Raw genomic sequence first — 27,012 nt, 5'->3', positions numbered from 1 at the left:
TCGGAGTACAATATGATCTGTGAAATAATTGAACATTTTTTGACAAATTATATATTCATATCACACAGAATATGCTGTCTGCATGGACAATATTTTATACATCTCTTTTTCTTATAAATATAATTTACATCGCAAAATTTATTAACTACAATTTTGTGTTGAAGCAACACATGAGATTTCCCTGTCATTGAATCACAAATAATTTTTGATCCTCCTTTAATGAAACAAGATAAAATGAATTTTCCTCTTGGCTAGTTTCTGAAAGTCTTGCAGTTCAGTTACTACATATAGGATGTTTGTTTTACAAATAAATACTTTTATGAATATTGCCAATGATACAGTCTGTGATTTTTTTTTTTTTTACCAAGATTCAAAACATCACAGTATTGAAATTAGCAGTAGTAGACATTGACAAAAATGACATCAAGGGTTCTCAGCCAAACTAAGGGTTTTATCAGAATGATCTAGGGAGGTCATTTTAATTAATTAGACTCCCCCACACCAAAAGTGTTCTTTTTTTTCTACATACCGTATTCCATCCCCCTGCTTCAGCCAGCCACTCTTATTAACAATACATTTTGTTACTTAGGTGTGTGGAGGAAAAGGCAAATATTTGAGAACCATTAAAATACATTAAAAAGAAGTCTATATTGAGTAAAAACAAGTCAGTTCTTCTAATGGCATTCCTAGTTAGGTAATTTTCAGAGATAAGGAAAGTAGACACAAATCGTTTCTACCCCCTTCCAAAAACTGATGTAATAGATAAAATGGTTGCTGTTATTCATTCTTTGTCTTTGCAGATACTATGAGAGCATATGCACTGAAATTGTGTTTTAAGAATTACTGTGAACTTGGCCAATTTCAACTGTTAGCTTTGAACATATACATGGAAGAGTTTGTTTGAGGCCAAAGACCCACCCCCCCTCCAGTTTTCACTAACACTGGTGCAAATGGTTCTTGGCTCATATATGGAGAAAGATTGCCATGAGAGTTGAGATCAAGGTCTTTGGAGACATACTGGTTAGTTTTGTTTACTGGGTCTGCCACTTTTCAGTTAAGCCACCTCAGGCATTACTTATTTAATACAGCTACCCTCAGCTTATTTAACCACAAAATTGGAATAATAATAGTGCCTATTTCTAAGTGAGGATGCAATGAGGTGATTCATGCAAAGTATTTAACTCAAAGTCTGGCACTAGGAGGGTGTCAATTAAGTTCTGCAGTCATCATCATCATCACCTACCAGGTGTAGAATAGTACTTTATATTAAAGATACTCGGAAGCAGCTTCTCTTAATGCTTACTATTTCTTTTGATAGTATATTATTTAAACTTTGTTTGCTTGAGTTGTTTGAGTTTTGTTTTGTTTCTTGGTTGATCATTTTCTTAACATATAAAATCTTTAGAGCTATTTTATGAAAGCAATTTACATTTTTGTAAATATTGCAGATTGCTAAGCCATTTCAAGGGAGCAAAAAATAAATATCAAAATATATCTAGCTGGAAAAATTCAGCTGAAATGTCTAGAAAGAGTAATTTGTTAATCTTCAAGAGTGAATTTATATCTCTTTTCTTTTGATGAAAGCACACATTATGCTAAGTGAAATAACTCAGACAGAGTAAGACAAATACTGTATGTTATCACTTATATGTGGAATCTAAAAAGACAAATTCACAGAAACAGAGAACAGAATAGTTGCCAGGCACTGGAAGTTGCAAGAAATGAGGGAATGTTAGTCAGAGGGTACATACTTCCAATTATAAGATGAGTAAGTTCTAGGGATCTCAGGTATAGTATGCTGATTATAGTTAACAATATTATATCATATACAAGAAAGTTGCTAAGAGAATACATCTTAAATATTCTGATCACACACACACACACACACGCCAAATGGTAGTTATGTGAGATGATAAAAGGTGTTAACTAATTCTGTGGTAGTCATTTTACAATATATACTTGTATCAAATCATCACCTTCTATGCTTTTTACTTACACAACATTATATGTCATTTATATCTCAAAAAAGCTGGGAGAGGGGAGCAAATATCTCAAGACTAGTAGAAGCTCTTCTATGGAGAGGATACTTCCACACAGCTAGCTCTTTACTCACTTGTGCCACATGTGGGAGACAACTGAAAAGATGGAGAGACACCCTGTTACTTAGCCAAACTGCATCTGTCCTGCAGTTGGGTCTACCAACAAGGCTAAAGATCCCAGGGGGGGGATTTCTCCCTTTAAACCATAAATAGAGTCTATTTGTGCTTAAGATTAATGTTTCAACAAGAGATAGTCATTGGGAAACACTAAAGTGTCACATTGTTTCTGGAGGCTTATTATTTCATTAAATGTTCTACTTTTTTCATCCATTTTTTCCATTCAGAGCATTCATTTGAACAACCATAGTCTCATAATTGACACTATTACTAGCAGAGCTAGGAAATATAATCCTAACTGCATGTGATTTGTGAGGAGGGATGCTTTTTGAACTACACTTAACACTGGATATTCTCAGGTTATATAAATAAGAAATACATTTTCATGTATACTGTAGCCCCTTTAAAAATCAGATAATATAAAAAAATGTATAATGTAAAAGTTACCTCAAAATTCCTGAGGTGATGGAAATGTTATGCATCTCATTTGGGGTGTCGGCTTTATGGGTGTATGCATTGGTAAAAAACTCACAGGTTACACAAATAAGATATTTGCATAAATTCCCCATGTATAAATTTTCATCAATTAAAAATAGAAGGATCTGTGTTGATGTCTTTTGTTTGCCTTTTAAGATAGAGTTCTACACTGATTATTTTTTTCGTGTCATGAATTACATGCCTACTTCTTCTAGCTCAATTAAAAGAGATGAAGCATTGAAGTCTAGATACTGTGGCAATATTGTCACCCAGTAGCAGCATATTACCATTGCAAAAATGAGATTTACAAGGAAAATTGCAGCACATAGCTACAAATAATGGAAAATCATGGCTTCTCAAGAATATCCTCTTTTAGTTACCATGGCTCCAAATATTTTGTATCTTGAGACCAACGTAAGATTTTAATCTAAGAAGGGTATCTTGGATTCAAAGAAATATAGTAAACATCTCTGACCAACCCCCAACATTGCTAACATTGAGAAAAAGACCAAAAAAGGTCAATATGTCAGCTTTTCAAGGCTACTTTGGAGTTGAAAGGACCAATCTCAAATCGGGCTGGGAAAGGGTAAAGTCTGTAGAGGGAAACATCCTCATTCTGTGTCTGTCTTACACTGGTTTGAAGATGGAGATGGGAGAGATGATAAAATTCCCAGGGCCCCTATCTTTTGATAGGTCAAAACAAAAAAATCATACTACTACCTTTCACCCAGCAACCAGACAACTGGCTCTACTTGTGTGAGTAAAAGTGGGAGAAGAAGAAGATAGAAATGTTCAGGGAACCATGAAATCAGGAGTGCCAAAGAGGGTCCCTCAAAAGAGATAAAATACATAAGCAGAAAATATGTGAGATCAGGAAATGAATTATAGGCAGGGCTGACTTCAGTCTTACGTACCCTGGATCACTCTCATTGGATTTCAGTGATGTACAGATTCATCAAAAGAGTTCTTTGCAGACTTAGGCAGACTTTTAAAATGTTATTACAATGCCAAATATCAGCATGAGAAATAAATAAAATCATAAAGCAATTTGTCCAGTAATGATTGGTTAAAAAGGTCTCTTGTCAATCGCTGTATATTATTTTTCAAACTATTTTAAAGGACACCTGTGGCTATCTGCTGCTGGAATTAAGGGCCAATACAAGGTCAGAAGACTTCTGTATATCTGATAGGATTATTGTTACTTGGAGGTCAAAAGGGGTAGAGACAGAAATCAGTGACAGGGGAGTTCACTGAAGTCTGCTTTGGCTATAACATGGCTAATGGAATCTTCGGGCTTCTTGTTGCATGTTGAAACTTTCCAACAGCTTCTCATTTCACTCAGTGTAAAAGCCCAAATCCTGCTAGTGACCTACAAGATCTTGTGTGATAAGGCCTCCTGTCACCTTTTTATCCTAATCTAATACTACTTACCCTGTTGTTCATTCCACTCCAGACACACGTGCCTCCTCGCTATTCCTTAGATACAGCAGCTGGGACCTCATTTCAGAGTATATCTGTTTAGCTCATACCTTCATTTCCATCAAGAGTTTTTTTAAATGTCACCTTCTCAGTGAAGCCTAATAATTAGCTCAATACTCCTGGACCCTTTGGCCTCTTACTTGTTAGATTCCCATGGAGTGCATCACCAACACTATATAACATACATGTTTATTATGTGAGAGTTTGAGTCCCCTGACTGGAGTAGAAACTCCAGTAGAGAAGATATTTTTGTCTCTGTTAGTCACCGCTCTATCTGATGAATGAATGTGTAGTCACATGTAGGATGACAAAAGCAAAGGGCATTCAGGATTCCCTGGTGCAACAGGATACATATCTTCTGTCTGCCATGCTGCTTTACCCCTGCTGCATGCAGCTGGCCCCTCGAGCAGTGGAATCATCCATAAGCACAACCCAGTGGTTAGGTATTTTCCCAGGATGACACTACAAAGGACCTAGTGCTTAGCTACGTCTCTGAACCTGTCTTTTTGGTCCCTGGCTTCACACTTCAGGCCTGCACCTCAGCTTCTGCTCCCTTCATGTTGACAGTTGGTTTGGGCTTCAGTTGGACTTCTTGCTCTCTCATCCAGATCTTTATATTATTTCCATGCTCACCTGCACCCAGTGGCATCTCTCATTCTGCACAAAGGGGTAGAAATAGAAAGCAGCCTCCTTAATTGTTGAATTTTTAAAATATTCAGCCCTCAAGGTAGTAATTTGCCACCTACAATTTTGTACTTATAGCCATGTCTGTAATTTTTAAAATCCCAGATATAACATGCAGAACATAAGGAAAAGAGGCTTCTTTTTCCTTTTAATCATATTATTTTCTCTGTTCTTCAATTTTCCTCTGCTCTCTATTGAGCTATTTTATTTTCTGCTTGCCTTGAGGTCTCTCATCCCAGACAGTATCCTAGGGGCCTATTTTCCATAGCTTGCCTCTCTGTATGTTGAATCTCAGAAGCAGGTGTGGAGTACAGGCATCTGAAACACATCATCCACCAACAAGGTGCCGGGGTGAATACTGAGTGGGGCCAGGGATGAAGCTGGGGTGGGGGTTAGAGCCAGGGTGAAACTGGCTTATAATGCTAAAATGTGGACTAGAAGTCACAGGGCTGAGGAAAAGATCCAGATATAAACTTTTTACCATACTCAGGTTTTCATTCCAGCAACAAGGAAGATTTATTTTTTAAATAAATTTATTTTTTAAATCTTAGCATCTTCATTTGCTGGTCATGTAACACTTGAGAGAATATTCAGCTCTTTAGATCTTTTCATCTGGGGCTGATAAAACCTATCTCGATGGACTCCAGCTGACCTACTCTAAGGGCCCTGTGCTCCTGCACTGTGATCCCAGGCAAGTACAGTTCATGCTTTTGTGGAAATCTCTCCTTCTGAAAGTGGATAGGACCAGTGACTTGCTTCTCATCAATAAAAACTGGCAAAGGTAGTTGATGGATGTCACTCCTGTGTTATGTTACATTAAATAAAACTCCATTTTGTTAGCACACTTGTTCTAGGCTCTTCCTCTTGGCTTGACAAAGTTAAACAACATGTTGGGAAAGCCAACGTGACTAGGAACTGTGGCAACCTCTAGGAACTACAGAAGCCTCTAGCAAAATGACCTCCAACCTTTAGCCAGCTAGAATGAGAAGGACCCTCAATGCTACAGCTGCAAAGAAATGAATTCTGCCAAAAACCTGAGTGTGTCTGAAAACACAATTTTCCCCAATCAAGCCTCCAGATGAGACTGCACCTCAAGCTTACCTTTTTTGCAGCCTTATGAGACTGTGATACTTATTATATCATTGCAAGCAAATAGTTTGTAACTTATAAGCAAATAAGACAGCTAAGATGGACCCAGACTTCTGACCCACAGAAACGTTAAGATGATAAATACGTGTTGCTATAAGCCTCTAAGTTTATGGTAATTTGATACACAGCAGGTAGCTAGTACACTGAATTTGCAATCCCTGGTCATTTACCCATGGTAAAAAACAAAAGGCTGCCATCATGCCAAAGTCTTCTGTGATTTTTACCAAAGTTGGCCATTTTCCCTACTTTCCAAGCCACATTTTACCATACTAGGATTGGCCAACTGCTAGTTCCTAAACTAAAAGATGTAACTTTGGTAATCCTTCTTGAAAACAGAACAATGCCTATTAGATTTTCTTCACACAGCTAACACTAAGAAGCACCCTAAGTGTCTCATAGATTTTGGGGAGGAGGAATACATTCGAGAATATAAGTGAATGTATGTGCTACAATATGCAATTCTTTCCACATATAAGATATTGGTATTTTATTCTCGTAATTTTCAAAGTAAGAGGCAATTAAATGTCAAATATAGCTTTCATAATCGATACAAATTTACATTTGTCTCTACCAACTTGTGTTGCTATTTCTATATTAGACAAATTCTTAAAAAGTCTTTGGTAATGAATCCACTTATATAATTAAACACTTGCTAGTGAGAGATATTTAAATCAGAATCTTTTTTTATGCGGAGAAACAAAAATAGCATGGGGCCCCCAAATTTAGTGATGTATAAAAATCTGCTAGTGGAAAAATGAGTGTTTAAAAAGTGCTGAGGGTATAGAAAAGTAAATTTGTAATTTTATTATAGTTAGTCTTGGTAGAAATTCAAAATCAAGTCTTCCTAATAGCAGTCACATAGTATATCTGATTTTTTTAGCGTTTTTAAAATATCAGCTGTTCCGTAGTGCCAATGATAGCAGATGACAGGTGCCACTGAGAAGGAGATGAATGAGACACAATACACTTCATCAAATATTTTACACCTAGAATAATAAACATTATATATTTCAAACACATTTTGCTCAACCCTTAATAAAATTGTTGAAATCAAACACCACATGTTTCAACTATTACTGAGAGAAACGCGAGGGAAACTTTAATATTGTATCTCAAAATATAACATTGGATAAACATTACTTTTTTAATAAAGAAGGAAGGGAGACAGCACAAATATAGGTGGCATAGTGAAATCTACACTTAACTCTCATCAGAAGGTTGAATTGTCTGTTTCAGTTAATAAATTCCCCAAGACCAGTCCTAAATGATGGAGAAGTTTCCTTTCATAGTTCCAGACATTGTTGCCTTAGTACTTTGATAATATAAATACTTTTCATAGGGAACTAAGTGTGTTAAACTATTTGTTGAGAGAATACGGATCCATTTAAACTTGTAAATGATGTCACAGGAGATTGGCAGGATCACTACCTGGGAACAGGGAGAAAAGGGGCCCAAAGAAAATAGAAGAGCAGGAGATGGTGAAATTTTGTTTTGGAGGATAAGCTTCAGTTGAAAAGCAGAGAAGGGATAGCAGAAGTAGGCACAGAAATAGAAAAGGAGGGTCTATTAAGGGCTGACATGTACCTTTAATTAAACTATGTTCTCAAAAAAATAAATAAATAAATAAATAATAAATAAATAAACTATGTTCTCACCGAGTCTATTTGAGAAGGTTTCTTTCAACATCTGTGATTTATGGTGCAAATGTTTTAGGAATATTCTACTTAATATTAACTAATGTCTCCTTTCTTTCACAACAGATCTAGAGTAAACATCACATACAGATTTTATAACCACTGTAAAAATTTCTAGACAAAAGCATTACCTAGTATTTATATAATGTCCAAAAACCGGTTATTTAACTCAAGTAGCCATCTTAGTCCAGTTGATAGGGAAGTCATGTAATTAGGACTTTTTTAAAAAACATACTTTGCAATGGCAGGTTCATACGGAATTCCCAAAAGGGAGGGTGTTTTGCCACAAATACTTGTGGGAGAAAATATATGAAAACCCAAACCATTCCCAAATCATTGTTAATAAAGCATTGAAGATGCAGCACATACATTAGCATGATGGTTAATTGTTATGTGTCAAGTTGCTTCAGTGATGATGCCTAGATGTTTGGTCAAACATTATTCTGGAGGTTTCAGGAAGGTGTGGTTTTTTTGATGAGATTAATATTTAACTCATTAAATTTTGAGTACAGCAGATTACTTTATGATATGGTCCAATAAGATGAAGCACTTAAAGGAACAAAGACTGACCATTCCTGAGCAAGAAAGAATTCACTCTGTACATTGCCTTTGGATTGAGGCTGCAGTTCTTCCCTAGGTCTCGGCATGCTGGCCTACCCTGCAGACCCTAAACTTGCACCTCCACAATTACGTGAGCTGATTTCTTAAAATCCTTTTTATTTATTTATTTATTAATGAGACACACACACACACACACACACACACAGAGGCAGAGATACAGGCAAAGGGAGAAGCAGGATCCACACAGGGAGCCTGATGTGGGACTCGATCCCCGGGTCTCCAGGATCACACCCTGGGCTGAAGGTGGCGCTAAACTGCTGAGCCACCTGGGCCGCCCTGATTTCTTAAAATCTTAAAATAAATTTTCTGATTCTCCATTTCTCCCTGATCTCACCTAGATTAATACAACTGTCTCTGTCCCAATGAATACTTAATCACCCAGAATAATAAGTTCCCCATCCATAAAAGAAAAAAAAAAAAAAAAACAGACCACATGACTTCAAAATTCTGTATAGCCAGACTTTCTATGAGCTACAATTTGAGGTCATATTCTAAAAGAATTGTGACAGATGAGATTTTGGATGAGCTGCATTCTATTTTCACAATATGCTTAGAAGCAAAAGTTATAATTATATACAAACTAAACAATCATGTGGATATACCCTGTTCCTAAGGAAATCAGTCATGCCCATAGGATACCAGCACAAATGCAAGAGAGAGAGAGCTAGATAGAGATTTTTCCCAAAATATTACCACTTTGTTACTTTTTATACTGTTTTATTTTTTCATGAACTGACCAGACCAACTAACACTTGGTTATCATTTTAGTTAAGAGTTATTGCTTTGATTGAAATGATGTTTATTTTCAGTGGTTACTCCATCTTTGCAGTGTTATTTGGCCTTTAAAAACTAATGATCTATGCAGACTTTGCATGCATATATCATCAAGAGCATTTACATAAAGACACAAAATAATTTATTTTCTTGATAATCCATCCACGTTGGCAACTATGTTTTTTAAACAGATGGCACTATGATAAATTTTCCAATATGTAGAAATCATGGCATGAATCTGGAAGCTTTGCACAGATGCTTATAATGAGATGTTCATGATCGCATACACTTGCACATTCAGAGAATGACAGAGCCTTCTGTTGTGAAAGACATTTATATGGTGAGGTTTCTTTTAGTAATGCTTAGTGATGCTGCTTTGCTTTAAGGGTGTTGTGTTCCCTAGGAAGTAAGTATGTTTAGTGGTCTCACTCTCAGGCAAATAATTTAAAGAGAAATTTTTGATGGAAAAGATCAATTTAGACATTATTTATTTTAATAAAAGGGGTTGAAAATACTCTGGCTTAAAGGAGTTTACAAAGCCAGCTTTCCAGATCTCAATACAATTTTAATTTTCAACCATAGTGCTCTCCAGGCTGTCAAGAGAAAAACTTCAATTTGTTATATGGAGAAAATATTGTTTCAAGTGAAGAATAAAATGTTGCTATCAAGTTATATGAATTATGATGTTATGTTAATTCTCCTTGAAATACAGGTCATAGAATAGCAGGTTAGCTGAACTACTCTGGAAAAAATCTTTTATTGCAAAGGCACAGAGCCACTCAACTTGAGTTGTAAAGGACTTTAAGATGATATTAATAGGGAGCTGGTGACTTGGAATGTTGAGTGATGATTCCCAAGGAAGACAGATAAATCACTTGACATAATATGAATACAAATAACTGGCAGAAACAGGGATCATAGCAATCTATTTATTGGTTCTCTACTACTGAAATATTTAAGTCGCTAATATTCTAGTAGCCGAGTCTCAACTCCAAACACAAATTCTGACTTTCTCTGATTTATATATATGGAGAAAAACATATGGGACCTAGCATATTCTAGGCCCTAATTTATCTATATTTACTCTCCGTCTCTGTGTCTTTCTTTCTTTGTGTGTGTCTCTCCTTTACATACCACATGTACATACAAACATGTTTTCTAAGAATTCCACGGATCAGATACCAGACCAAAAGGAACTTGCACAAATATTACTAATTATTTTAACTTCATTTTAAACTTGATACTTCTAAATTATACATGAGAAATTCTCATATGTCCACATCTTTATCATATTGGCAGTCATTATTGAGCTTTACATCTAGAAACCAATTGTGATGAAAACAAGCTAAATTAAGTGCCACCTGTCTTTCAGTTGTGTATGTCTTGACTAAATTATGACCACTTTTTACCTAGGCACGCTTGAGAGTTTTTTGAACAGGATATACATTTGATTGATGTGCAATAACTCTATGTCTCTATTACAAAAAAATTTAAATAGTATCAGGGACTTTCATTGAGAAAGTATTAAAACTGGAACCTACAAATTCACAATATTTTGATATCTCTTATGTGGAAGATAAATTGACATTTTTTTATTAAGAATATAATAGTCCCTTACTGAGTCAGTAGAAAAATGTAGAAGCTATTTTTTAATTCTTTAAGCTCATTGTATTTTCTCAACTTTCCTCTCTGCACTCTTTACTTTTATTTATTCTTCTTATGTCCAGATATTGTGTTTAGTGGCTATAACAAAATAAGAAATCTATCATGAAATACCCAGGCCAACATTTTCAAAATAAGGTCTGGGGATTCCTGGGGTTCTAGGAGACTTTTTCAGGGGTCTTATAATATCAAAACTATTTTCTTAACACTGAGGCTTCATTTATTTTTTTCATACCCTTTGTCTCTTAAGTGTACTATGGAGTTTTCCAGAAGCTAGATGGCACATGATGTCACAACAGATTGAATGTTGAAGCAGATGTGAGAATCCTACTGTCTTCTATTAACACAGACATTAAAAATATTTTCAAAAATGTCAGTGCTACTCTTTTGACTGAATTGTTTCGCAGTCTACAAAGTCAAGTTATTTTGTTTAAGAATGTATTTAAATGAGCATATGATGGATTTATTACTATTTTAAATGAATACATATTATAAGCATTTCTCTATTTTACATTTTAACACTGTGACTATTAATAGATATAACTCACCTTAAAAAGCTATTTAAAATCTTCAATTATCTTTAAATATATAAAGGAATGCTGAATTCCAAAACTGTAAGAACCTCTACCATAAATGAATCTCAAATGCCTGAGATTATTGCCATTTTCCACACATGTAAACAACTAAAGTGGCCCTAGTATCTATCTCTTCTGGTAATTTAATTTACTTAATTTTCTGGTAATATACTTAATTTTTAACAAATTAAGATTTTTTTAATATTAAAATCACGATGCTAAGCACTAGGTCTAGAATGATCAGTAAGATCCTATGTCTATCACAGAAGGAAACTATGTTGTGGATTATCATGTTCTTACAACTAAGAGGTGTCCTCTTGTGAAATTGTAGCATGCATCTGATATAAAGCATTGTTTAGACTAATGCTTTTTGTATTTTTACATTAATTATTATGCAATGAATCATGCCTTCCTATACCTAAGGCAATGTTGCCTTAGTTACAGAAAATCCAGACCACACCTGGGCTAAACACACTGCCTTGAGAGACTTTATTATGGCAGGAATAGAGAAGAAAGAAAGAAAGAAAAATCTCCTCACAATATAGACTTTTGAGAGTTTATTTTAAAGTCCAAGCTTTTGATTTATAAAGGCTTGGCTTTGTTAAGAGAAAAAAATATTCTTGAAAAACAAAAATGAAGGCACTTACCTTAATAGAATGTTAGCTTTGTCACAACAAGAATTGAAGAGATGATGGAAGACACGACTTGGCCCCAGGAAGATGTAACTTATCTGTCATGGAATGAGGTTTAGGAGACACTGCTATCAGAGATGAGACTTAATGGAGGCCATGTACGGAGAAGCGAATACAGCATCGTAAGCCTGGCCAGCATGGGTCACACCACCATCATAGAACTACATGGGATTCACATCAATGTTTGAAGCACATCAGTTCCCATGAGCATGTGCTTGAAATGTGTTGGGCTGAGGAGTCATGTAGTTACCTTTCTTATCATTGCCTGTTAAGGGCCTTCATCAATAATTTCCTGCAGGTTGCTCATGAATCATCTCAGGGAAGTGATCCTCAACTATGTTGCAAAATTGTTCAGAGTTCCATCCAAAATAACCAACATGGTGTTCCAGTATTTACTTCCAGACTTCGTGTAAGCCTTTTGAATAACATAAAAGAATTTATGAAGTTAGAATGATATGAAGGGAAAGACCTTAGCTACTTCTGGACTATAGAGGTGTAAACATCCCAGACCTGTTACTTGTGGGGATTTATGTTGGCACCTCAGAGGCATTACTAGTTCCTGAGGGGAATAAAAAACACAGCCTAGTTATTTGAACCCAAAAGTCAGGTACAGAATACAAATTTCCACAGCTCAATCCCTAAATGTTTTGGCCAAGAGAATATTTAAAGAGGTTGGATTTTGTAGGCAATGATTGGTCTCTATAACCGGAATACAAAGAAATGTGCTGCTGGTAAGGTGGACACTAAGTCACTCTGGAGATGTCTTGGGAAGTCAGAGAAGAATGAAGACACCTTCATTCCTCTTGAATAAGATGCAATTGTGACTCATAACTGAAAAATGATGCATAAGTACTCAAAGAAAGCTTTGCTTGTGCTGGTGGCATAGATACTAGTGAAGGAAATAAATGTTCTCGAGCCTACTGAGGACCTACTGAATCAGAAACTTTGAAACCAAGTCCCGGGAATTTGCTTTCACTAAGCTCTGCAGGTGATTCTGATGCAAGTTGAAAATCACTGAAAATCACCATTCTTAGGGTAAGACTAATGGCCTCTAGTGTTCAGAGAGAGAAATGACAAGTGATAGAAAAACAAGTTGAGCAATACTTCGCCTTCAACTGCTAGTACAAAATGGCATAAGATTAAGTGTCTTTTCCAAGGAAACAGTGTTTTACTGGGGTAGGATGAAACTGAGGTTACATTTTGGCAGAAAAAGCAATAGAATCTTATTCCCAATAACCCCTGGCTTCCACATGCATTGATTATGCATTGTATCAGAGGAAGTTTACATTTAGCCTAAATATTTATAGGTTAATTTTGAGTTTCAATTTAGACATTTTTTTTAATCTACCAGAAGATAATAGACTTTACTGTTAATTTTTTTCCTACATCTTAAGAGCTCCTTTCCAAATATCAATATAAAGTTTAGAGGTCTGAGCATAGATTTCGCCAAAACCAAAGTGTAGAGAAAACAGAGTATATAAATGATATCAGGACAGCTTTACTGTGACTTTGAAAGGAAATAAATGTGTGCAGAAGTAACAAGAGTATAAACATATAAAGGGGAAGGCTTGTTAAGATATGGAGTAGGTCTCTGATAAGGGACCAAAGCCCCCAGTTGGGGGTGAGGAAAAGATAAAGTACACACAAGATAAGGCACAGAGCAAGCTGAAAGCAAAGACCTGGAACCTGGGACATGTTATAACAGAAAATAGAAGTAGCAGCTTGACACTCGTAGGCAGAAGGAGAGCTAGAGATGGTGCCACAGGGATGCATCCCGGAGCTTTCTTGAAGCATGAAGAGTTACAGAGCTCTTCAATCATTCTCTGAGCATGCAAACATGAGGTAATTCTGAGAATTTGTGAGCTGCCAGGTGCTTCAAGTTGGAATAGGGGAGCAGAGGAATCTGGTAACCACGTGAAGTGAGGCAATGGACAGCTACCCAGTCATCATCAGTGAGTATCAGCCTGATGGTCAAAAGCCAGGCCAAACCAGATGCACCTGAGCAGTCATCCGTTTTGGGTGACCATCAGGGCAGAGGTCAGGGAGGACAAGAAGGAAGGTACAGACAATGCCTTCTGTGGAGATTAGAAAGCTTCACTTTGAACCACATTATCAAAACAGGTAGTCATAGTGAGAAGGGACTTTCTAGAGGAAATACCTCTGATAGGTTCTTAAACTTTTTACTGACTGAATATCTAAAGGAAAGCCAGTATTTCAAAGCAGAAGAGATTAGATTACATTTAATAAGCAAAGAAGGGGCCACTCCTCTGTCACCATCAGCAGAAATATATGCTCCAAGAGACCAGAGGTCAGGTAGAGATAATAAAGTCCTAACTTCGGAGGTAAAATGTGTAACTGAACACAGGACTCAGGATTCATGGTTTGTCTTTTCCAACAGTCTTCTTAGATCTTCCAAGTAAAGCCTTCCCTTGCAGCCAGTGAGATATTTTGGTAACATCTCAGATAAATAGATCAATTCCATGTCCAAAGTGGTATTATAGTTGCAGTTAAGTAAATGCACTTTCTTTAACTGAAAAAAAAAAAAATTATAGGCAACCCATGCATCTTAAATAATAGCAACTAATTGTGTTTATTGAAGCAGAATTTTCACTGTCATGTTAACATCTCTTAAAATAAATTTAAAAAGCTATAGCAACTGAAAAGTTTCCCAGGAACATTTTTGAAAAATCAATATGGCTTATTTACCAAAGCTAAGGTGAGAAATCTGACACGTGTGTTTTTCAAATATTGGCATCCATTCTAAGGCCATCAGATATAGCTTATAGCCAAAGTTTGAGTGCAAACAATTCAAGACATGCTATATAAAGTGATGCCAAAAATGATAATAAATGCCTCTATAAAAACAAGACTATTCCTAAAAGACATTCTTTGTGGACAGATAACTCATGCTGACAGCTTGTGAATTCCAGAATTCTTCAAGCAACACTTCTATTGGCTCTTCTCTCTGGCCCAAGTTTACAATGTTAACTGATTATCACACAAAGGTGACTAGGAATGCATTTTAAAAGGAGTTTGGATAATTTGGGATTTTCAGTGGTGACTAGGAGCTTTACTAGGTTATATTATCCTTCTAAAAGTGTAGACAAGGGGATTAGGCACTAAAAAAAAAAAAGTTCCAGCAAAACATGCATTGCATGGTTATATAATTAAGATTGTAGCCTTAGCCTACAAACAAATATTTCCAAACAGCACACATTGAAAGCATGCAGCCATAAATCTACTTAATGGCTTTTTCATTCAGGCCTGCAAACATAGTATTGTCTTTGTCAATTTGTCTGTAGTCCATTCTGGGAGGTGACATTGTTCTTGAGTACTAATCAATTGATGTCTCCGTGCCATCTGGCATTTTGCTGCTAAGCACAGCTGCAACACTGTAAGGTGAAGTGTGAGTGGCAAGAAGCAGGGTTTGTGTCTATCACGATATCACAGTCCAGATTACACAGTCAATAAGTCCTTGGTACGCCAGGCTTATCCCACCAAGTGAAGAAATGCCTTGGCAATACATTGCAGAAAATATGACGAAAAGTAATCATTCCAATGAGATTTTGAAGATCTTGCTTTGTTTATTGAGTGACCTCTAAGAAAGGATACTGTTCTTTACTTGGGATTGAATATATAAAACTTATTAATGTTTATATCACTCCATAAAAAAGATGTTACTGGAAAACCTGAGTTCATACCTGCTTCTTTACCACTTAGTTATGTTTAATATATCTGATCCATTTTTTACCTATCAGTAGGGGCCTATATAACTTCTTTTAAGCTTCGGAGAGTAGAAGACAGCATGCAGAGAAAACGGGCATACACCAGGAGTGTCCCAGACAAATGTAATAAAAGTCTTTAATTCGAGGAAATGGAGTCCCATTAAATATTGTAACATTCAAGTAAAGGTTTCAGTTCTTATCAAAATGTCTTCAAAATATTACTAATGGTTTGCTTTCAGAAAATCATAAATAATCAGCTGTTGTTTCAGCTTGGACTGGTGAAATTTTACACACATCTGCCTCGAAGCAATGATAAGTAAGGTGTTGATTTCAGTGATAATTACTCATACATAAGATCAATAGATCATAAGATCATAAGATCAATAGTCATGTTGTACCTATAACATTCCAGGAAGTTTCTCTTTGCAATATGTTTCATGATACCACAGTCACCATTCCTGCCTCCCTAGGAATATGCACGGCTAGTTCAAGAGCATCCTGAATTTGATATTCCAAATCTCCTATTGGATTTCCTAGACAAAAGACTGACCTTCAAATAAATTGCTTCATTGAGTGTATCCAGGTGCAGTAGAGGGTGTTCAGAAATTATCATCGGGAAGGGACTGACAAATTCCTGTAGTAGGTACCACCTGCAACAGTTGAAGTTTTCAAAGATATCCCCAGCGATGGGAAACATTTCTTGCTTAAAAAAAAAAAAAAAAAAAAAAGTGTAGTTTCTCTTTCTAGCAATGAAACTCTGAGATAGGCACCCTGTACATTTAAATGGTTTTGAGCAAATTGTTCTATACATTTCATACATTCATCTATACATTTAAACAACCGCCACATTTTTATATGGTATTTACCATGTGCCAAGGAATCTGCAAGGTGCTGAGGATACAAAGGTAACATTGTGTCCATTTTATAAACTCAAATGCAAGAAGGTGACCCAAGGAAATTAACTTTCAGAAACTACAGGAAGGTATTTGCTCTAAAAACAGGCCCTCTCTTTTCTTCTCTGACCACTTACCCTGGCCTACTCAGATGTTTTAACTGAAGTCATCAATGAGTACAACATTTGCTTCGAAAATGACTGTTTGAAGAATGCCAAAGGGAGGAGAAATAAAAATAGACCCAGCCCCATCCTTCGATTTTCACATCCTCGCTCCAAAAGTGATATGTTCTTGTGATATGGCCATCCTTCTCCAAGGTCATGGTGACTGCCCTCCAATGTGCTTGTGTTCTTTCTTGTGCTTTGATGTTGCAACTCCTGGAAATCCTCCATTGGCAGGTACTATAATAGAAGCAGGGACATTTCTCACTTTTGTAAGATCAAGTGTGAAAAATGGCCTGGATCATGCCTGATGCTACAATTTTATTGTGCTTTAGGAAGCAGAGTATGATTAGCAATAGAAATAAAAATATTTTCTGGTTATTTACCTGTATAAGCTATAAAATGAAGCTATGTAACAACATGATAATTTATTACATTCTTTCTTTGCATCATTTCATGTGATTTTTTCCTCCCTGATTGAATAAAATAGTTAAACAGAAGTGCACAGTCTCTGCTGGGGCCTCTTCATGTCTCTTCTATGCCTAGTGATACAGATGGACATAAATTTACGTCTTTAAATTTAATAATTACTGCATACAGATAATTTAGATACGTATAATCTATTTGTAGAAGAATATTTTGTAAGGTTATAAATAGGTCACCCTTTCATATTATGTTTTTTGGGATTTGCAGCACTAACTTATGTTTTATGACATGTTGATTATTTTAAACAGAGCCAGAAATTTCACATCAGAGGAATGATTACACAGAAACGAATTAAAGTGCCATCTGATGGGTTTAGGGGGAAAAAAATCAAAGGTAGAACCATTGTTTGAAGACAGCAAATTATCTTAAGCCTCTTCGTGGCCAAAATAAGCTCCCTCATATTTAAGAATATACTCTGAATACATTTCCTGTATATGGTCAAATTATTCTGTGAATGTGATCACCAAAATGAACAGACTGAAAAACAATATTAAGATGCAGACGGTACTAAGACATGGGAAGATTAATTATTGTTTGCTTGAGTATATTTAGTAACTGCAGTAATGGCCCAGCAATCCAGCACTTTGCTAAATGTCAGGCTATTTTGGCATTACATTCGTACTCCAGTTGCACAACAAAGGTAAATCTCAGCAATTTACAGTTCCTGCATTGTGGCTTTCGCCTCTATTTCTCCCTCCTCACTCCAAAAAATAAGATTTAAATACTGGTACTTGAAAAGTCATCCTGAGATGATAAAAATTAAAAATAAAGTTTTTTTTTTTTTTCCTAAAAAGCAGAAAGAGGAATCTAGACATATTGCAAAAAGAATGAAGGGAAAGAAGACATAGGAGACAGAAGTTAGGGGGGAAAAAAACTGAGGAGAGATTACCCTGGGAATAAAGGAAGATCCTGCCAGGGAAGGTGCCACCAGTTGCTTTCTTCTATTGTCTCAGAGGTCAGTGTACGAAATGTGCTTTTATGATGATCAAAAGTATTTTATAAGTTTATTTTTTATTTAAACGTTATATGCAAATTAAGGAATTTGTCAAATTATGGAAATGAAGAAAGCAAAAGTTACAATTTCCCACCTCAATTTCCTTTTTTTTAAAGATTTTATTTATTTATTCATGAAAGACACACAGAAAGAGGCAGAGACAGGCAGAGGGAGAAGCAGGCTCCCTGTGGGGAGCCCGATGTGGGACTTGATCCCAGGCCTCTGGGATCATGACCTGAGCTGAAGGCAGATGCTCAGCCACTGAGTCACCCAGGTGCCCCAGTAAGTGTAACAATTTGACCCTAGAGATTTAAATCTCTATCTTGTCCATCTTAGGTCTTGCTCTGCATATTTTGCAGCCCGTGTCTCTCTACTGCTTACACACACACGCTCACATACACATTTGTTCCAGAATCATTGAAAAACAATGTTAATTTGTCTTAACAAGCTCAAGGATTTTCGGGAGGGATTTACACCTCACTACAAACATCATCCCTTCCTTAATGTCTTTCTTATGCACACAACTCCCCAGCACTTGTACTCTCTAGGACAGTTCCCAAATTACTCCCCTCTTGTTAGCTCTTTCCCTGTATCTACCCTAAAATCTCCTTGCTTCAAACTGCAACTTCTTTTTTTCTCTTTTTTTGCCTTTAACTTATTTTGCCACAAAGTTTATATTATTTTAATAATATCAAATGGGAATCTTTCCCCTTTCCAATATGCTGAACCAGTTAACGCAAGCTAAAATTTCGTTAGATCACCTGAACATGAGGTCCAGGGCAGAATTTTTTTGACTGTTATTTATTTGAATTTGACTCTCTCTCTCTCTCTCTCTCTCTCTCTGATTATATATAAATAATGATTATAGGATTATAGGAATGATAGTTTTGCATTACAGAAAACTTGAAAAGAGAGAGAAGCAAACAGTTAGAAGTAAATATTATATGTGCTCACTATACAGCAACAACCACCACATGCTTAGGCTTTCAAATCTTTGTGTATGTGTGTGTGCACAAACCACAATAGCATCATATTTTCATAGTGTTTTGCTACTCACTTCTTGTTTTTAAGATTTTATTTATTTATTCATGAGACACACACACACACACACACAGGCAGAGACACAGGCAGAGGGAGAAGCAGGCCCCATGCAGGGAGCCCAACGTGAGACTCGATCCCGGGTCTCCAGGATCAGGCCCTGGGCTGAAGGCGGCGCTAAACCACTGAGCCACCCGAGCTGCTCCGACTCACTTCTTTCAATCAAGAATTTCCACCACAGTTTTCTCATCTAATGTAACACCAGTAATTATTCAGATTTTCAAAACCAACCCCCCAGATACTGTTTCTGATATTCGAACCCATTCCTAGCATGCACCATGCACTGCATCTGATTAAGTCCGTTAAGTGTTACCCAGTCTTACATAACTCAAGCTTTCTTCACTGTTTTATTGAAATGACCAGACCTGAATATCCCACTTTTGGGGATTATCTGGTTACTTCATTGTGATATAGTTTATTTTTTCATTTATTTTCTTTATTTCATATAAACTATAAGCCATATCTTAAAACTTGATGATAAACACTCAATTTAATTATTTTTTAGGTAGAGTAGATTCTGTTCTATGCCTCATATTCCATTGATCCCACCGTCCATGATGCTAAATTTGACCCCCCTGCTTAAATTATGAAATTCTGAATGTAACCCGTGTGGTTTCTCAGGAATATCAAATATCCAGTTCTTCATCAAGCATACACCTAATGATTTTGATATCAATTGTTCATCCGTGCCTGACTCAATATATTCATCAGGGTTTGCCAAACTCTTGTTGTTTCTAGAATATGATTCCTTCTACATTTATTTGTTGTCCTTTTTAAAGTTAGAGTTGTCTCTCAGTAAGAGGGCTGTTTAACCTGTGTTCTATTTGTCAGACTGCTGATTGAACTCAGTTATATACACAGCCAGAGAGCAGGTATATTTCCAAAGATCTTACAGGAATGTTTAGGGATAAGTAATTATGAGATTGCAAATAATACTGAAATAATTCAGAAAAAAATGATAGGCCCCTATGTGTCTATACATATATATACATATTACCATATATATGTGTATGTGTGTATATATATATATATGAAGAAAGGGAAAATGATATTCAAAACAGGTCAAAATACTAACATGTGAATCTGGGTAAAGGTATCTAAGAGTTTGTTACACAGTTTTGAAACTTTTCCTACATTTGGAGCAGACCTGGTGGCTCAGTGGTTTGACACCGCCTTCCACCCAGGGCGTGATCCTGGAGACCCGGGATCGAGTCCCACAATAGGCTCCCTGCATGGAGCCTGCTTCTGTCTCTGCCTCTCTCTCTCTCTCTCATGAATAAATAAAATCTTAAAAAAAAAAAAAAAAAACTTTTCCTACATTTGAAAGTAATCTAAAGTTACATTTCAGAAAACTAATAAATTCATGAAAATATACAGTTGAGGGGCACCTGGGTGACTCAGTCAGTTCAGCATCCAACTCTTGATTTCAGCTTAGGTCATGATCAGAGTTGCAGAATCGAGCTCAGTGTCAGACTCTATGCTCAAAATTCTCTCTCTCCCTCTCTCTCTGTCCCTCTGTAGTCTCTCTATCTCAAATCAATCTTTTAAAAAAAGAAAATAAATAAAAAATAAAATAAAAATAAATAAAAAAGAAAAAAGAAAATATACAGTTGATCATAGCAATAAGCAAATGAATTAAACATAGTAATATTTTATCAAGTGAAAAGGGAAAATAATTGATTTTCTTTTGAGCATTAGAAAAGAAACATTTTCTTAAATCGCAGTGGAACTATAAATTGATATATTTTGTGATATAAATTGGTAATATTTTTGTGGAGGTAAATGGTCATATATGCCTTAGTCATAAGTCTACATTGCTTTTGTGGTTTGTTTGTTTGTTTTAAGATTTTATTTATTTATTCATGAAAGACACAGAGAGAGAGAGAGAGAGAGAGAGAGACAGAGACACAGGCAGAGGGAGAAGCAGGCTCCATGAAGGGAGCCCGATGTGGGACTCAGTCCTGGGACTCTAGGATCATGCCCTGGGCCGAGGCAGGTGCTAAACCGCTGAGCCACTTGGGGATTCTCATCTACATTGCTTTTGAACAATTCTGATTTAAGTAATCATCCTATGAAATATAAGAAATGTATAAAAATAGTTACAATTGTAATGCCCATTTTTATATGACTATTCCCGTGATAAATTTAAAGCAAGCTACCTGTACAACAAAGATGAGTTAATAAAATAATAGTCCGTCCATAGAAATGATTAAAATACAGGCAATAAAATTAAGTTGAAGAGAAATATTTGATAGCATCAGCTACATGAAAGCATACTACAAAATATTATATTTGACATTTCCAAATTAGCCTAAATTTAAAGGTATAATTGCATATGAGTAGATAGAAAAAAAAAGATAAACCATACATATGATAGAATAACAATTTCCTGAGGAGCCCAGCCCTGGGACTCTGCCTCTTAGAGTGTGGCCTGTGAACTTCCCTAATAAGCCTCATATAGGAGGCTAGTTTATTTAATTATTTTTTAATTATTTATTTAAATTCAACATAGTTAACATATGGTGTATTATTACTTTCAGGGGTAGAGTTTAGTGGTTCATCAGTTATATATAACACCCAGGGCTCATTACATCCCATGCCCTCCTTAAGGACCATCACCCAGTTACCCCATCCCCCCAACCCATCTCCTCCAGCAATCCTCATTTTGTTTCCTAGAGTTCAGCGTCTCTTATGGATTGTAGGAGGCTTGTTTAGAAGATCCCACTGCAGATCTATTCAAGCCAAAGCCCATGATGTGGTCCGGGAATCAGGATTTTGAAAGAGCACTTGGATTGATTCTGTGACATGTTCATGTACAGCTTTCCTGAAAGTAGGACTCTAAGATTAATCAAATGTTTGGCAAGAGTAAATTTAAGCCATATCAATAAATGAAATTATAAACAAAGAAGGGTGCTGCCTCTTTTCGCTCTCTTTTTTTTGTGTCTGTTTAAAACAATGAGTTTCTCTTCCTTTCTTTGCTCAAGCACTGTGTGATTTAGTTTCAGAGTGTATTTCCTTGGATTTCCATGAAAATCAGTTTGGTACCACATATCATCAGAAGCCACGTTTTTTTCTTGATTTTAATTATCTTCTTGGCGTCTGGTGTTTGAGACTTTAACCAAATTGTTGGTGCCTATAAATTTCTCTCCAGAACTCCTTTATACAAACTACCTGTATATCCAAATAAATAGCACAGGGCTACTTCAGACTCCTCATCATTCAGTCTTCCTTAACTTCAAAAGATCTTTGTTGCATCTCTAATCACCCGCAGGCACTTCCATATAGCTGGCATCACACTTTAATTTTATTGTATTTGGTGCTGGGTCCACTTGAAAATCTGTTCAGAAATCCACTTTTAAACACCTGTCACATCCATGTGTGAACGTACAGTCTCAGCATCAGAGACTTCATCAGATTTATTCTGATTAAGAACATTTCCCCTTTTGGCCAGAAGTATTGGAAACGGTCTATGGAGGGCCTCAGAAGATTGCAAAATAAAAAAATCTACTTTGTACTAGACATATTCAATTATTCCACTTCTGGGAAAATAAATTAAGAAAATAAGCAAAAGTTACACCTAAATATCCATACACAAAAATGCCAGTTGCCATAGTGTTTATATATAAAAAAAAATAGAAAGTATTTTTATTGCCTGTATGATTTTTGGCAAGTTACTTAAACCATTTGTGGTTAAATTTCTTCAACTATAAAATAAGAATAACAATTGTCCTCATTCAAAAGGTGGTTTTGAGTTTTAAATGAGCCAACATATTTAAAGTGCCTGGCACAATGTAAAGTAGTTATTAGCTAAAATTATCATAAAAATAACAAATGGTGCAATAAATAATGGTGTATACTCATTGTAATACATCACTCAGTCATTAAATATTTAGGAAAAATTAATATCATGAAATACATTTTAAAACAGGAAACAAAATTATGATACCTCCTATTACTATACATAACTGTAATTATGTACATATATTTTGTAGAAGGCTAGATGAAATACATCAAATGATCTTTTTCATCTCTGTGATATGTAAAATGTCAATCCAAATATGTCAATCCATATTTTCTTAGGAGGAGGTCTTGTTCTTTTCAAGAAAACCCAATGGATTAATAAAAGATTAGGGCATCTCGTGACATCAGTATGCCTAAGGAAGACTAATTATAATATGGGATTAGTATTTCTCCTTCTTTTCAAATGTCCTTGAATGTTGCTATCTAGAAAACAACCAGCCCAATGGTAACTAAGTCACAATAAAAGCTTAAAAGCAAAAAGTCACTGTGATAGGCTGACAATGAGCATAGACTCCAGACCATAATGAGACCATAATGAGACCATAAGACCATGTCTTGCCTGAGCTCCAGCATATATGGCTGCAAAATCTGAGCAGTGTTAATGCTGTGTCAAGAGTCTTATGGTATTTTAGCAGTGTCGCTTACAAGGAAGGCATCCTTGACAGTTAACAGCATGATCTTAATCATCCAGAGTGACTAGTAGCAAAATTACATTTCCCTAACCCTGAAACATGACTCTCAAACAACCTTTGACCTACAAGGTCTGCTGGATATATGTTTAAAAAAAAAATGGTGATGTCACAGGAGCAAAACAGCTGTTGTATATCAAGCCACAAAGAAAGAGACCCTCAAAAAAAAAAAATGAGAGGAAAGAAATGCACTGACATAACGCATCAGATAATGTAGCATAGCTGAGAAATCAGAGAAAACAAACTAAAGGGGCTGTAGTAGCGAAAGGTGGTCCGCTGAGGCACAAATGCTGAGCTGAGGAAAAACTGCCAGGTGTTGTAGTCAGTTGATATTGCCAGCCAGCCACATCACATTTAACACGATGTTGAGTTTAAAATAAAATCTACTTGTCACAGATTATTTTGACTCTTTAGCTTCTTATTTACCGATGAAAAGGAAACCTGTGTATATATGTGATGTATTTTACCTGGTGGGGAGTTGATATTAGGAGTATGCAAAATGCTCTGCCAAAATTCACTAACATCAAACACATCCCTTGACAATTGCTGGATTTGAGAATAAGCCACACCAGCACAGAAAACACTGCAGCAGAGCTGTGTTGGAGAGAATTATGACATTTGCATACAAAATCACACTTATTAAACCAATGAACTAGGGATCCCTGGATGGCGCAGCGGTTTAGCGCCTGCCTTTGGCCCAGGGCGTGATCCTGGAGACCCGGGATCAAATCCCACGTCGGGCTCCCGGTGCATGGAGCTGCTTCTGCCTCTGCGTGTCTCTCTCTCTCTCTCTCTCTGTGACTATCATAAACCAATGAACTGTCATTAGAATGACATTTTCTTTCTTTTTTTTTTTTTTAAGGTTTATTTATTTTAGAAAGAGAGGGAGAGAGAATCTCAAACAGGTTCCACGCCCAGTGTGGAAACTGAGGCAGAGTTCCCAGTTCACCACCCTGAGACCACGATGTAAGCCGAAAACTAAGTCAGATGATTAACCAACCCACTGAGCCACTCAGGCACCCCAGAATGACTACGTTTTCAACAGAAATACTATCATTTTATAAAGCATCGCTTAATTGTCACTATACTACCTTTTACAAAGCCTTTAGGTGGACCATGTATTTTGTAACTTTTTTTTTTTTTTTTTTTTAAATTTTTTTTTCATTTATTTATGATAGTCACACAGAGAGAGAGAGAGGGGCAGAGACACAGGCAGAGGGAGAAGCAGGCTCCATGCACCGGGAGCCCAACGTGGGATTCGATCCCGGGTCTCCAGGATCGCGCCCTGGGCCAAAGGCAGGCGCTAAACCGCTGCGCCACCCAGGGATCCCGTATTTTGTAACTTTTATATGACTAGATTGTCATCATCTAAACTATATTCTAAATACATTACAAATCATTGTAGTTGGGAGGTATTTTATTTCCTAAATACCTCCTCAGTAGCAATCTTTGCGGAAAAGATATTTTTTAAGACCCAAGTGGCTATTGATTATCTTGGAAACAATTAGCATGAAAAGACATCAGACAGATGTAAGTTAAAATTTTGATTTCAACCACTACTAGTGGTGGGATATATTAGCTTCTTATCTTTATAAGTCTTAGCTTCTCCACTTGAAAAACATGGTTAGTACTATTTAATTAATGTATTTTTGGAATAAAGTAAAATAATAGACGTAACTGTCAATTATAATGACTGGCACAAGGTAGTATCAATAATAAATGACAGTTCTTATATGTGCCTATTTGAAATTTTAGCACAATATTAAAAACAAAAATGGGTTCACCTACACTTACATGCCTAATGATTGGTCCATAGTGAGCCAAAAAGAGACAGATTTAAAAGTGAAAGCTATCATTTGCAAGAGATAAAGAATGCAATTGCGTTGAGAGATCAAGCATTAAAAGTTTTTTTTTTTTTTTTTTTTTTTTCATTTCCCAAACATAGATTTCAAAGACGGTAAGCCTGAAAGGGATAAATACATCCCTGAGAATTCACACTCTTCCAGCTGACAAGTGTATCTTTTTAAAAGTTTGGTGGAGATCGTTCATTGTACTTTTTTGTCCTGACCAGAAAATTGTGGCTTCTCATCACACTTGACCGCCTGCCTGCGGGGCTCCTGGTAGGAAATCAGCAGTGCTGACCCTCCTAGACCTGGAATGCCCCTGGGGCGCCGCGCTTGCCAGGGCCCCGGGATCTGAGCCCTGCAGTCCGCTAACCTAACTGAGCAGCGATCCGCAGGCCTTTATCCAGAGTAGTTACTTTGTTTCCAAGTTTCTCTTTCACACTCCTTTGTAACTACATGAAAGGCACAGATTGAAGGTGCAAAGAATTTCAATACCAAATTTCCTTAGAACTATGCGTTAGGTCTTTAAATCTTAAAATGAGCACATTTGACATTTGCATACAAAATCACACTTATTAAACCAACGAACTGTCATCAGAATGACATTTTCTTTTTTTTAAAGATTTACTTATTTTAGAAAGAGAGGGGAGAGAGAATTTCAGTTTCTATATATATATATTTCAATATTATATATATTTTCAACAGTTTCAAATATATATTTTTCAATATTGTATATATATTTTTCAAACAGTTTCAAATATATATATTTTTTCAATGTTATATATATATTTTCCAGTTTCAAATATATATATTTTTCAATATTATATATATATTTTTCAAACAGTTTCAAATATTTATATTTTTTCAATGTTATATATATATTTTCCAAACAGTTTCAAATATATATTTTTTCAATAATATATATATTTTTTCAAACAGTTTCAAATATATATTTTTTCAATATTATATATATTTTTTCAAACAGTTTCAAATATATATATATATTTCAATATTATATATTTTTTCAAACAGTTTCAAATATATGTATATATTTTTCAATATTATATATATTTTTCAGTTTCAAATATATATATTTTTTCAATATTATATATATTTTTCAAACAGTTTCAAATAGATATATTTTTCCAATATTATATATATTTTTCAAACAGTTTCAAATAGATATATTTTTCAATATTATATATTTTTTCAAACAGTTTCAAATATATGTATATATTTTTCAATATTATATATATTTTTCAGTTTCAAATAGATATATTTTTCAATATTATATATATTTTTCAGTTTCAAATATATATTTTTTCAATATTATATATATTTTTCAAACAGTTTCAAAT

Source organism: Canis lupus, chromosome 34 (assembly GCF_003254725.2).
Source record: "Canis lupus dingo isolate Sandy chromosome 34, ASM325472v2, whole genome shotgun sequence".
Classification (NCBI taxonomy): domain Eukaryota; kingdom Metazoa; phylum Chordata; class Mammalia; order Carnivora; family Canidae; genus Canis; species Canis lupus.
This window is presented reverse-complemented; position numbering follows the sequence as displayed.